This window comes from Peromyscus leucopus, chromosome 19, assembly GCF_004664715.2.
Source record: "Peromyscus leucopus breed LL Stock chromosome 19, UCI_PerLeu_2.1, whole genome shotgun sequence".
Taxonomy (NCBI): Eukaryota; Metazoa; Chordata; class Mammalia; order Rodentia; family Cricetidae; genus Peromyscus; species Peromyscus leucopus.
In genome coordinates, this window is record NC_051079.1 from 2,229,250 (window position 1) to 2,240,270 (window position 11,021).

Here is an 11,021-nt window from a genome sequence, read left to right on the forward strand (position 1 = left end):
GGCTGTGGCAGCTCACCCCCATCTGAGATCCAGTTCCAGGACTCTGACACCTTTTTCAATCTCTAGGGGCACTGCATGCTTGTGGTCCACAGACACACATGAAGGCAAAACACCCATATCATAATAAATAAAGAAAATGTAAATGCTCATCTTCTTTCACCTGCCCCTAGTTAAAAAGTTACAGGGAAGGAACTAAGCTGGGGTGTTACACAGCCCTACTTTACAAGTTTCCCTTGGCCGTCTGGAACACAGCCCTTCACTCTTTCCTCTAAACACACCCACTTGCCATGCCTCCTGGTGGCAATCCAGTTTAAAAAGGAAGACTCAGACTTGATTCTGACGGAGCATCCTGGCTTCTGCTGTTGGATTGTCATAGTTCTAAATCAAAAAGATGTAGGTTAGGTGGAGGATGACCTCTTGGTTTAGTATACTATTACAGGTCTCTCTACAGTGGCTCACATGGAGAAAGAATAAATAAGTCTTTTTAAATTTTATATAAAAATATCGCCATTCTTATACATGTTTATAGCATATGAAAAGTCTGGTTGTAAGTAGATGATTGGGGTAGGGTATAAAGCCAGCACTGGTGGGGATGGCATGGGATGGGATGGGATGGATGGGATGGGATGGGATGGGATGGGATGGGATGGGATGGGGTGGGGTGAGGTGGGATGGGATAGGATGGAGTGGGGAGCAAGTAATAACCCCAGAAAAGACCTGACTTCTGATACCAACTTCCTATATCAGTTACTTTTACATTCCTGTAATCAAACTAGCTGCAAGAGACTGCATACAGGAGAAAACATTTATTGGGGGTGATGGTTTGAGTCCACCATGACAGGGAAGATACAGCAGTGTGGCTGAGGCCATGGTGGGAGGTGTGTCAGGACCGTGGAAGCGTTGGACAGTGGGGCTGGAAAGGGCTAATGATGATCACTGTGGAAGTTTGGAGGGTTAGCATGTTAACAGAAAGACAGACATTAGAGACTGCACTCACAGATGAAAGAAACACAAAGAGGTGGAGACTCATCCAATAAAATTGAAGAATCCTTACTCCACTGCTTCACAGAATCAATGTCAAAACCGATGCTATCGTTTTTCATTAAAAGCTCCAAATGGTTTTGCAAAGTATGTCTATAATATATTTAAAGTTATTGCCCCCTTTTAATTCACTAACTCCATTTTCTAATGCTGTATCTCAAGTTCTTACAGTTACATACACTTTTCACGTTAACCTTTTATTTCTTCATCAGCCTTTTAAACTTGACACAACCTAGAGTCACCTGGGAAAAGAGTCTCAATGATGGGGACAGTAGACCAGGTTGGCCTGTGGGCGTGTCTGCAGGGGATGGGTCAGCTGAGCACATGTATGGAGGGCGTGTCTGTGGGGGCGTGTCTGCGGGGGCGTGTCTGCGGGGGCGTGTCTGTGGGGTGTGTGTGTCTGCGGGGGCGTGTCTGTGGGGTGTGTGTGTCTGTGGGGGGCGTGTCTGCGGGGGGCGTGTGTCTGTGGGGGCGTGTCTGTTGGGGGGGTGTTTGTGGGGGTGTCTGTGGGGGGCGTGTCTGTGGGGGGCGTGTCTGCGGGGGCGTGTCTGCGGGGGCGTGTCTGTGGGGGTGTGCCTGCGGGGGGCGTCTGCGGGGGCGTGTCTGCGGAGGGGTGTCTGAGGGGGTGTCTGCGGGGGATGGGTCAGCTGAGGGCATGGATGGGGGCGTGCCTGCGGGGGGCGTGTCTTCTGTGGCATGGTATTGTCTTGATTACATTAAGTGATGTAGGGAGACGCAGCTCATTGTGGGTTGATCTGGCTCTGAGACTGTGTAAGAGTGGAAAAAAGGAACCTGAATAATAAGTGTACGTGTATTCCTTTCTGTTTCTGATTGTGGATATTCCTTGCTCTGTTTCTGATTGTGGATGCTACACAGAGAACGGGTCTACTAGGCAAGGGGAGGAGAGCAAAGAGAGAAGAGAAATGGGAGGATAAAAAGCAGGAGAGGGTACCGTAGACAGGATTGAAGTGTGCTGTGCATATGCATAGAAATATCAAGAGAAGGGGGCTGGAGAGATGGCTCAGAGGTTAAGAGCACCGACGCTCTTCCAGAGGTACTGAGTTCAATTCCTAGCAACCACATGGTGGCTCACAACCATCTGTAATAAGATCTGGTGCCCTCTTCTGTATACATAATAAATAAATAAATCTTAAAAAAAAAAAAAAGAAATATCAAGAGAAGTCCTTCATTTATGAAGTTATTGTACATCTGCAGTTCTAATAATATAAACCAGGGTGTCGTGCTCAGAACATAATCCTTGCTTGGAAATCTTTACATTATTTTTATCTTAAATTCTATAACCTGCTAGCTGCGTTATGGGCATGAGGTATTTAACCTGCCTAGGGCTTAATTTCTTTCCTCACTTATAGAAGGGGAGATGGCACTGCCTACCTCAGGAAGTTGTTGTGGGAGTTTAAGACAACGGATATTAATGTAAAACACTTAGTACAGAACCTGATCCCACCGGAGTCTTCAACTGTGGATGACAAACAGAACCAGAAGAAGTGTAAAGAACAGGCACATGTCTGTCAGACTTAAATGAGTGATATTGCTTGCCTGGGCCCTTGGGATAAATTCCACACGGAGTAAGGACATCGGCAGGATTGAAGTGTGGGCTTTAGTAGACTACGGGCACTTTCTTTAGAGATGTTAACTCTGCTTTCAGTTTTCCCATGGGATCCAGAGTTCTTCGGCCTCTTGTTACTGCCAGGGAGGAGAGGGCATCTCCTCTAGTTGACAGAGGGTTCACTGAAGACAAAGGCTTCCTGATGGAGACACAGTTTTAATCTTACTGCGCTGTGGGATGCTCTGCATAAGACCAGAAGTGATATCACTAAGAGTATCCTTACTTATGTGAGGCAATATTGTGATGACCGTTTTACTTATATCAGTTTCACTCCCACATATGTTACAAGAAAAAAAGATTTTTCTGAGACAACCCTGTATCGGTATGATATGCACTGGAAGAATTTCAAGGGTCTAGAAAAGTTTACAGGTCTTTCTCAAAACTATTAATGGGTTCCCAGACACTGAGTCATGAAAAGGCCACAATGAAATGCCTTCAGCAATGCTCCATTCCAAAGGGCGAACCAAGATACGGTTTATTTTTCCCCTTTTGAGCTGATTTTTAAACAAATGATATATACATGTGTATAAAGTAAGTTGGTGTCTAAATCTTTCTTAGAAGAGCCTCAGATTGAAAATCTAAACCATGTTCTGAAGACAGAGAGCTCAAGATACATATACACAGACTTGGAGCTGTGCATAGCAGAAGGTCATGTCTCCAGGAATGACACAAAACCCACATTGCAAGGGTCTTGAGACCTCAAAGCAGCCCCGGAGGTGAGCTCTTACTTGTGTATAAAGAGCTTTGGGAATTGCCATGGGGCCAAAGCAAATGTACCTCCTGAGAATCACAGAGCAACAGAGACAAAGAGACTACAGAATCATTCTCCACAGACAAAGCCCAAGAAAAACTTCACATCTACAATTCTGACAGGTATTAGAGATGCCCTTTTCCATATTTGAATAGTTGAAATTTTCTAGAAGCATTTTTAAAAAAATAAATTGTGGCAAAGAAAAAAATCCTGAGCTACAATTCTGCCTTTCTAAGCAGCAAAACTCTCCATCTCTGGGAGTGAGAAAACATTAAGAAATGAGGTTGAACCCCCATTCTGTTTTGTCAGGAATCTGTCTTGGGCTTAGCCTGAAACTCCTGTGTCGCAGACAGTACTGTTTCATCTGCTCCAGGGCTGCAAGGCCAGGCTCTCCAGGCACACTGGATCTGAACCACAGCCCCGGCTCACCATTTGTCCCACAGACTTTGAGTCTGTGTCTCCATTTCCTTTTCTGTAAAATGATAATTTCTCACCTAGCAAAGTTGCTGTAGTGACAAAATGACAGCCTTGCACATCTAGAAAGTTCATAATGCCAGGGAGTGTGTCTGTACGTGTGCTTACACGACCACATTCATTACCGCATGGGCCCTTTCCTGTCGTTTCCAATCATGCTCTTTTCTTACAGATTTGTTTTGCAACTATTCAAAGCCGGAGAGGGCTACAAACCACCTGCTTTCCACTCCTGATCTGCACCTCTCCGGTCCTCTTTTCCAGACTAAACATCCCTTCTGCCTTTGACCATAGCTCAAATGACACGATTTGCAGAGCTTTGGCCCTTGAGTTAACCCTCTCCAAGACCTGCCTCTCTTCAAGTGCAGACAGATGACCAAGCACAGCTCCCTCGATGTAGTCCGACCAGTGAGGACACTTGGACAGCTACCTTATTTCTTCTGGAGGCTCTGTTTCCATCCTGTGCCCTCAGATCACATCAGCTTTTTGGCAGCCTTAACCCAGCTGGCTGTGTTAACTGACAATGAGCTAGCCCTCCTGAGCCTTCTCTCTCTTATAAACTATCAGGCGAGTTCTCTTTTTTCTGGTTTCAGTCGCTTCTTTTAACAAAAATCAAGAGTCTAAATTTATCCCTATTAGCTTTATTATGCTGGTTTCAGCCTGTCCTTCTAGGCTGTTGAGATTTTTATGACTCCTTAGACTGTCAGCCAGCAAATTATTTTTCTCAACTTTGAGTCATCTTCAAGACTGATTAAAATACTTCTTCAAACTGTTGATCTTAAAATACTGACCAATTTAGAGTCAAGAATGGAATGATTCCAAAGTCCTATAAAGGTTAAGTCTGGTTAATATTAAGAAGTGCTACTATTTATCCAATAATTGCTCTGAGCCAGACAGCTAGTTAGATACATTACAAACATCCTCTCATTTAACTGCACTCTTTCCAAGATGAATATGATTGTCCTCTTTTAAGAAAGGATAAAACTAAGATGTGGTCATGTCAAATGTCTGACTCAAAATCAGATGGATAATAAAAGTTATAGTACATTCTAGAACTAGGTGTGCCTGACATTGAAGTCTAGACTTTTTCTATAGCACCATTCTGCTTTGAAGAGGGCTATTAAGTCCTGATAAGTAGCTTTAGCCAAAGTCCTCAAAGTTGGGTAAGTTCCAATCATACCCATCCTGGCAGCTTCTGCTTTCCCGTGACCATCTGCACAGTGAGAGCCCACCAGAACTCAGGGCAAAAATCTCCCACACCTCTCTCTGTTCCCTGGGGCTCCATCCTTTCCTGCTCCATCTGTACCTCACCACCTTCTTCCTGCTGTGTTCTTCAGTTTCTCAGTTCAGCTTTCAAGCATTCTTAGACTTCTATGACATGCCTTGCACAAACCTTCACATTCAGCTGAACTAAAGCTCCCACTTTCTTCCCAGTTCCTCTCAAAGATCTGATGCCCTGAGCAGACCCCCTATGCTGGGCTCCATATTGACAGTGAAATACAAGTGAAACCCAAGATCTTTCCTTTTGCAGAGTTTATAAACAGGGAAGGAATGGTCAAATAAATGCACACTGTGCTGTGTGGTGCCTGGTGTGTGAATGACGGGCACCAGGGACTGAGCAAGAGCTGGAAATCAGGGGAACTTACAGGGACATTCTAGGCAAAGGGAAGAAGATCTGCAAAGCTTTGGAGAAGTGGGTAGCATAATACATCTGGAGGTCCACAGAAATCCATTTCAGTTAAAGTAGAAAGTGTGTGCAGACATCACATGGCTTTTTACCTCCGTACATATACTGCCTACAAACAAAAGTAAAAATCTTCAAGGGTAGGTGGTGGCTCATAACAATATTCATGTACAAGTGAGCTATAATTACAATATTTGTGCTAGACAAGGCTAATGAACATATTCTGTGACTCTGTGAGAGATGGATGGAATGTGTGTAGATTTGTGTATATACATGTAGAGAGGAGAATCAGAAGTTAAACTACACTCCAAATTTATTTTATAAACACCCCATAATAGTTTGACTAGGAACTTGTTTGCAGTCCAGATCATAACTTTAGAAAACATAGCCAAAATGTAACCATGATACTGCATAAACAAAAGGAAAATAAAGAACTCTGATCCCATTACTAGGCATGCATACTCACAAACAACTTATTAATTAGTCTTGCTTAAACATAGCTTTCAGTATCCAGTTGATGAAGAGAACTTTTTAGAAGTTGGAATGTAACATTATCTGTCTTGGCAATTTTATCTATGTGCAGTCATTAATCAGGAGGGAATTACTACCTCTTTGTAAATTTAGTTCCAGTATTTTTTCTTTGACCTTAACTGGCAATCTTTCTCATGAAGGGTCATTCTAGATCCACTACCAGCTCAAAAATCCAACCCATCCTTCAGCTGACCTCCTGAAGTCCAGTCCCCCTCCTGTTCAGTCAGTGTACCAACTGAAACAGAGTTTGCATCTGTCACTTAACAGTGTTCTTGCCACTGTTAAGACTTAGAGCAGATTTAAGGGGGGTTGAAGACCCACATAGAGTAAGCACTGCTTAAGCAAAATTACATTGTTAGGTACCAATTAAATGAACTAGAGTACCTAAAAACTAAAGTCTGAAAACTGTATTCTGTTTTGTTTGGTTGGTTTTTGGTTTTTGGTTTTGAAGACAGGTTTTCTCTGTGTAGCTCTGGCTGTCCTGGAACTCACTCTTTAGAATAGGCTGGTCTTGAACTCAGAGATTGGCCTGCCTCTGCCTCCTGAGTCCTGGGATGAAAGGCGTTACCACCACCACCAAGTCTTTATTATTATTTTTAAACACAAGAATAACTGAGGTTTGGAGAAGTGACTTGTACCTCAAAAACAGACATGACTAGCTTTAAGAAAAAAAAAAAGTTGTGTACCACTAAGTGGCTTCTTGCTTTTAATTTAAACACTTCCTTTATTGCTTTTATTTTATTAAGAAAGTATACTGTAAGAGCAACAGAACATCATTGACCTCTCGGTACACCGCCACTCCACACAGCTGTTCTGACATCTGCACCCAGACCTCACTGTTACTCAACAGTAAGGCCCTGGCTCTAGGTCCCACGTCAATCCACTCTCTGCTGACATCTCTGTCCTCCTAATTTCTATGAAGAAGATAGAAATACGGAAAGTGTGCTCATTAAAGCCAGGACTCACAACAGATGCTGTTGATTAAGAAAATCAAGATTTATAAAGAGCCACAAAAAGCTGGAACAATGAACCAAATCAAATAAATAAAATTTAGAATGAACAAGTACAAGGTCCCACACAAAGGTTAAAAGAATGAATGTCTAAATTTGGTGACATTTGACACTTAAATTTTGAGGGTTTTCATTAACAAATGCTGTGTCAGTAGTATGATATGATCCTAAGAGAAAATCCAGTGGTCCTCTGCTTTGTAGCCTTTTACTAAATATACAGTATTGAAGAGAAAGAGGTAAACAAGACTGAATTCAGCTCTGGGCATCTCAATTATGCATTTGGAACATGTGTGGTGTCTTAGTACTGTTCTATTGTGTGGAGAGACAAGACAGCCAAAGCAACTCATACAGAAAAGCCTCTAATTGGGGCTTGCTTGCACTTTTAGAGGGTTAGTCCATGATCATCATCATGGTGGGAAACAGGCATGAAGCTGGATGGAGCAGCTGAGAGCTTTACGAGGATCTGCAGGCAGCAGGCAGAGAGAGTGACTGGGCCTGGGGGGGCTTTTAGTTTTATTTTGTTTTTCCTCCAACTAAATCATTTAGTTTTCCTTGAAGTAATGACTGAAAAACACAACTCAGGAAAAACAAGGCTGAAGAGGATTCTTCATGTTGTGTTATAAAATGGCCAGTTAGGAGACATGGTCATACTGCCCATGGGAGGGTCTAGCTATACGAGATAGGAGATCCGTGCTTTCAAGTTTCATAGCTAAAAGAGAGGGGAAAAACTGAAGAAAAACTCCAATAAATGCGCATACATGATGTTGCTTTTGCATTGCACTTCAGAACGGGGGCCCTGCAGCAGCACAGCTCCCTCGGTAAGCCAAGGGCAAAACCCTGCAGTCGACCTGCATGTCAGCACCGAATGTCGCCTTGGGGCTTAGCAGTCATTAGCTGTAGACAACAGTCCCTGAGGTCCTTTGCGCCTGCTCAAGCCATCTCCACTTCCCCTCAGCTCATGGCTGCCCTGTTAGAACTGGAGCAGAGAACTCCGTCTGGTGAGGGCTTTTAAAGCCTCAAAGCCCCCCGCCCAGGGACCCACCTCCTCCAATATGGCCACACCTTGTAATCTTTCCCATACAGTTCTACTAACTGGTGTCTAAGCATTCAGATATACTAACCTATGGGGGGTCATGTTCATTGAAACCACCACACTAGGTAAAAGACCCTCAACCCAAGATTGTAGTTCCACAAACTATATTATTTAACCCAAACAAAAGAGTTGCAGAATAAACAATAACTATCTGAAACCAGTTAATATGGAATTAAACTTACTGCATGCAGACCTACAGGGGAGAGTTAGGTTCCATGAGTGAAAGTTTCATGGAGGCAGATGTTAGCTCAAGAAAAAAATGTGTCACCACACAAATTATAAGTCAAAGATGGAATGGATTATGTGTGCTGTGAATAATTCTCTTCTACACTGTAAAGATTCATCAGTTGGTTTAATAAAACACTGGTTGGCCAGTAGCCAGGCAGGAAGTATAGACAGGGAGTCCAAACTAAGAATGCTGGGAAGAGGAAGGGCAGAGTCAGGAGTCGCCAGTCAGATGCAGAGGAAGCAAGATGAGAATGTCGCACTGAGAAAAGGTACCAAGCCACATGGCTAAACATAGATAAGAAGTATGGGTTAATTCAAGAGTAAGAGCTAGTCAATAATAAGCCTGAGCTACCGGCAGAGCATTATAAGCAATATTAAGCCTCCGAGTGGATTGTTTGGGAAGTGGATGCTAGGTACTTGGGAACAGGCAGGCAGGAGAGAAACTTCCACCTACAGGATTGCTTAGGGGCAGCTGAGGGTCCCAGCCCCCAGCCAGGTTACATATCCGATCAAATTACCATATCTTCGAAATGTATCATTGTCGTGTTTGGTTTTTAAAATTGCTATTTGACCTGCCAACTTGAGTTTTATTTTTTTAAAAAGCATTAAGAAAACAATTAAACAAGTTTTTGCTTGGGGATAGGATAGAATTTCCAAGAACTTTTAGAATGGCTCTAAGAATTCTTCCTCCATTTTGTACCACATTGCTGATAAACAAAATCAAAAAATCAATTAGCTCTATAAACTGTTAAAGGTGTATTGCATCCTGCATTACTAACTATTTATCTGTGATTTAATTCTTTATGTTAAAAGCAAGACATTTCATCTACAGATAACAGAGAGATATTTTCTTCAGTATGTAGCCACCCGGTAAGGTGTCAATATTCCTTAAATAATTCTCTACCATGTTCCTGGAAAGCAATCCTAATTTAACTCACTGGGCCACAAAAAGAAAAGAAAAAAAAGAAAAAGAAAAAAAGAAAAGAAAACCCACAAAAATAGGATAGAAGAGAACTAGTTGGGGAGAGGATTAACAGGTTCAAAAGGGCAAGAGTGGGATAACAGTGGGTGTTGGGGTGCATGCTCTAAATACATTATGTACATGTATAAAAATGTCAAAATGAAGCCCATTATTATGTACATTGGGCATAAATTTTGTAAAGCACAGCAATCTTATTACTATGCAAATTTGCTTTCCTCTTTAATGATAATATATGCATGCCAAAGAATTGTTTTAAAATACATTTATTATCAGGAAATGTTTTATTTGTATGCCTATATTACACACCCAAGGCTGCATTAAAATTCCTCAATGGCTGTGACTGAGAAGCTTCAGAAACTTCTGAAGCTTTTGGAGGGAATTCCTTGCCCCTCACAGGTGGAACTCAGGTCCAGGGTGAACCATGCCTGCCAAGAGGAAATTGAGCAGGCACTGCTGTGATAATCCGAGTGCTTGGAGGACTGCAAGGCTGGAGAGTCTATGATCCAGCCTTTTTGGACAAATGACTCTCACAAAAGGGTTTCTACAGACAGCTCATCTGGGCTCCCACAAAATCCTAGATCTCTTACAGCTGTCAAAAATTATAGCCTTGAACGTGGTAAGGCTGACAGGAAGCTGATACTTGAGTTGTTCTAAATGGGATTTTAGCCAAAGGTTAAAAAGTAATATATTTTAGCAGTGTGCAGTGGCCTGAGAGAAGGACTATTATTTTATTAGGAGCCCCTTCTCCAATTGTGTGAGATCATCTTTGTGCTTCCAAGAACATTGCCCAGACCCTGTGGGGACTGCAGGGTGAAGTAATGCCATACTTGGGCCTTCCAGAAAAACGATGTGCTGAAAACAACCCAACCCAAGATCCTTAAACTAAAAACTAAGGGCCTTTTAGACAAAGCGAAAACACAGAGGCAGGGGTCTCTGAGATTAAATTGAATTGGGAGCCTATTTAGCTAAAATGTGTACAGATATGTAGCGTTATGCTTTTCATGTTAATGCACTGAATAAAAGCAACAGGCCTATCCTGTTGCCTTGCTTCACTTTACATCCAGTCTTCCAGTGTGGGGTCAGGCCTGCCCCTGCCTCCACTTACTCCATTGCTATCCCTGTTTCTTGACCCGTGAGCACTCTCCAAGCTGCAGACCTCTCTGGCAGAAGCTCGATGAAGTATCTTCCTCAGCTACAAGTCAAACAACTAGAAGAAAAAGAAAAGCAAACGTCCTCCGCACTTAGAAACTCACGTGGTCTCCACTAACCACAAGAAGGAATCTGATTTTATTAACTTGGAGTTTTTACTGTGCTGGATACAATTTGTTTTTGGAGAGAAGATTCTGGTATATGCTGGTGCTTTGAAGTCCACAGGAGTAAAATGTCTCTCCTCCCAGAAGAATATCCAGTGTGCTGTAAGATGGGAATGCCAAAGTGCAAGAAGAACCCATCAGTATCACTTTCTACCACTGTTCACTCAGACTCCTTCACTGTCTGATTTTCTTCTACCCTTTAGATGAATCTAGAACAGGTCTATTGTGGTCTGCGTTGACATTGCTCTCAAGTGACGAAAGTGAAAAACTCCACACACAGAAAGAAAAGT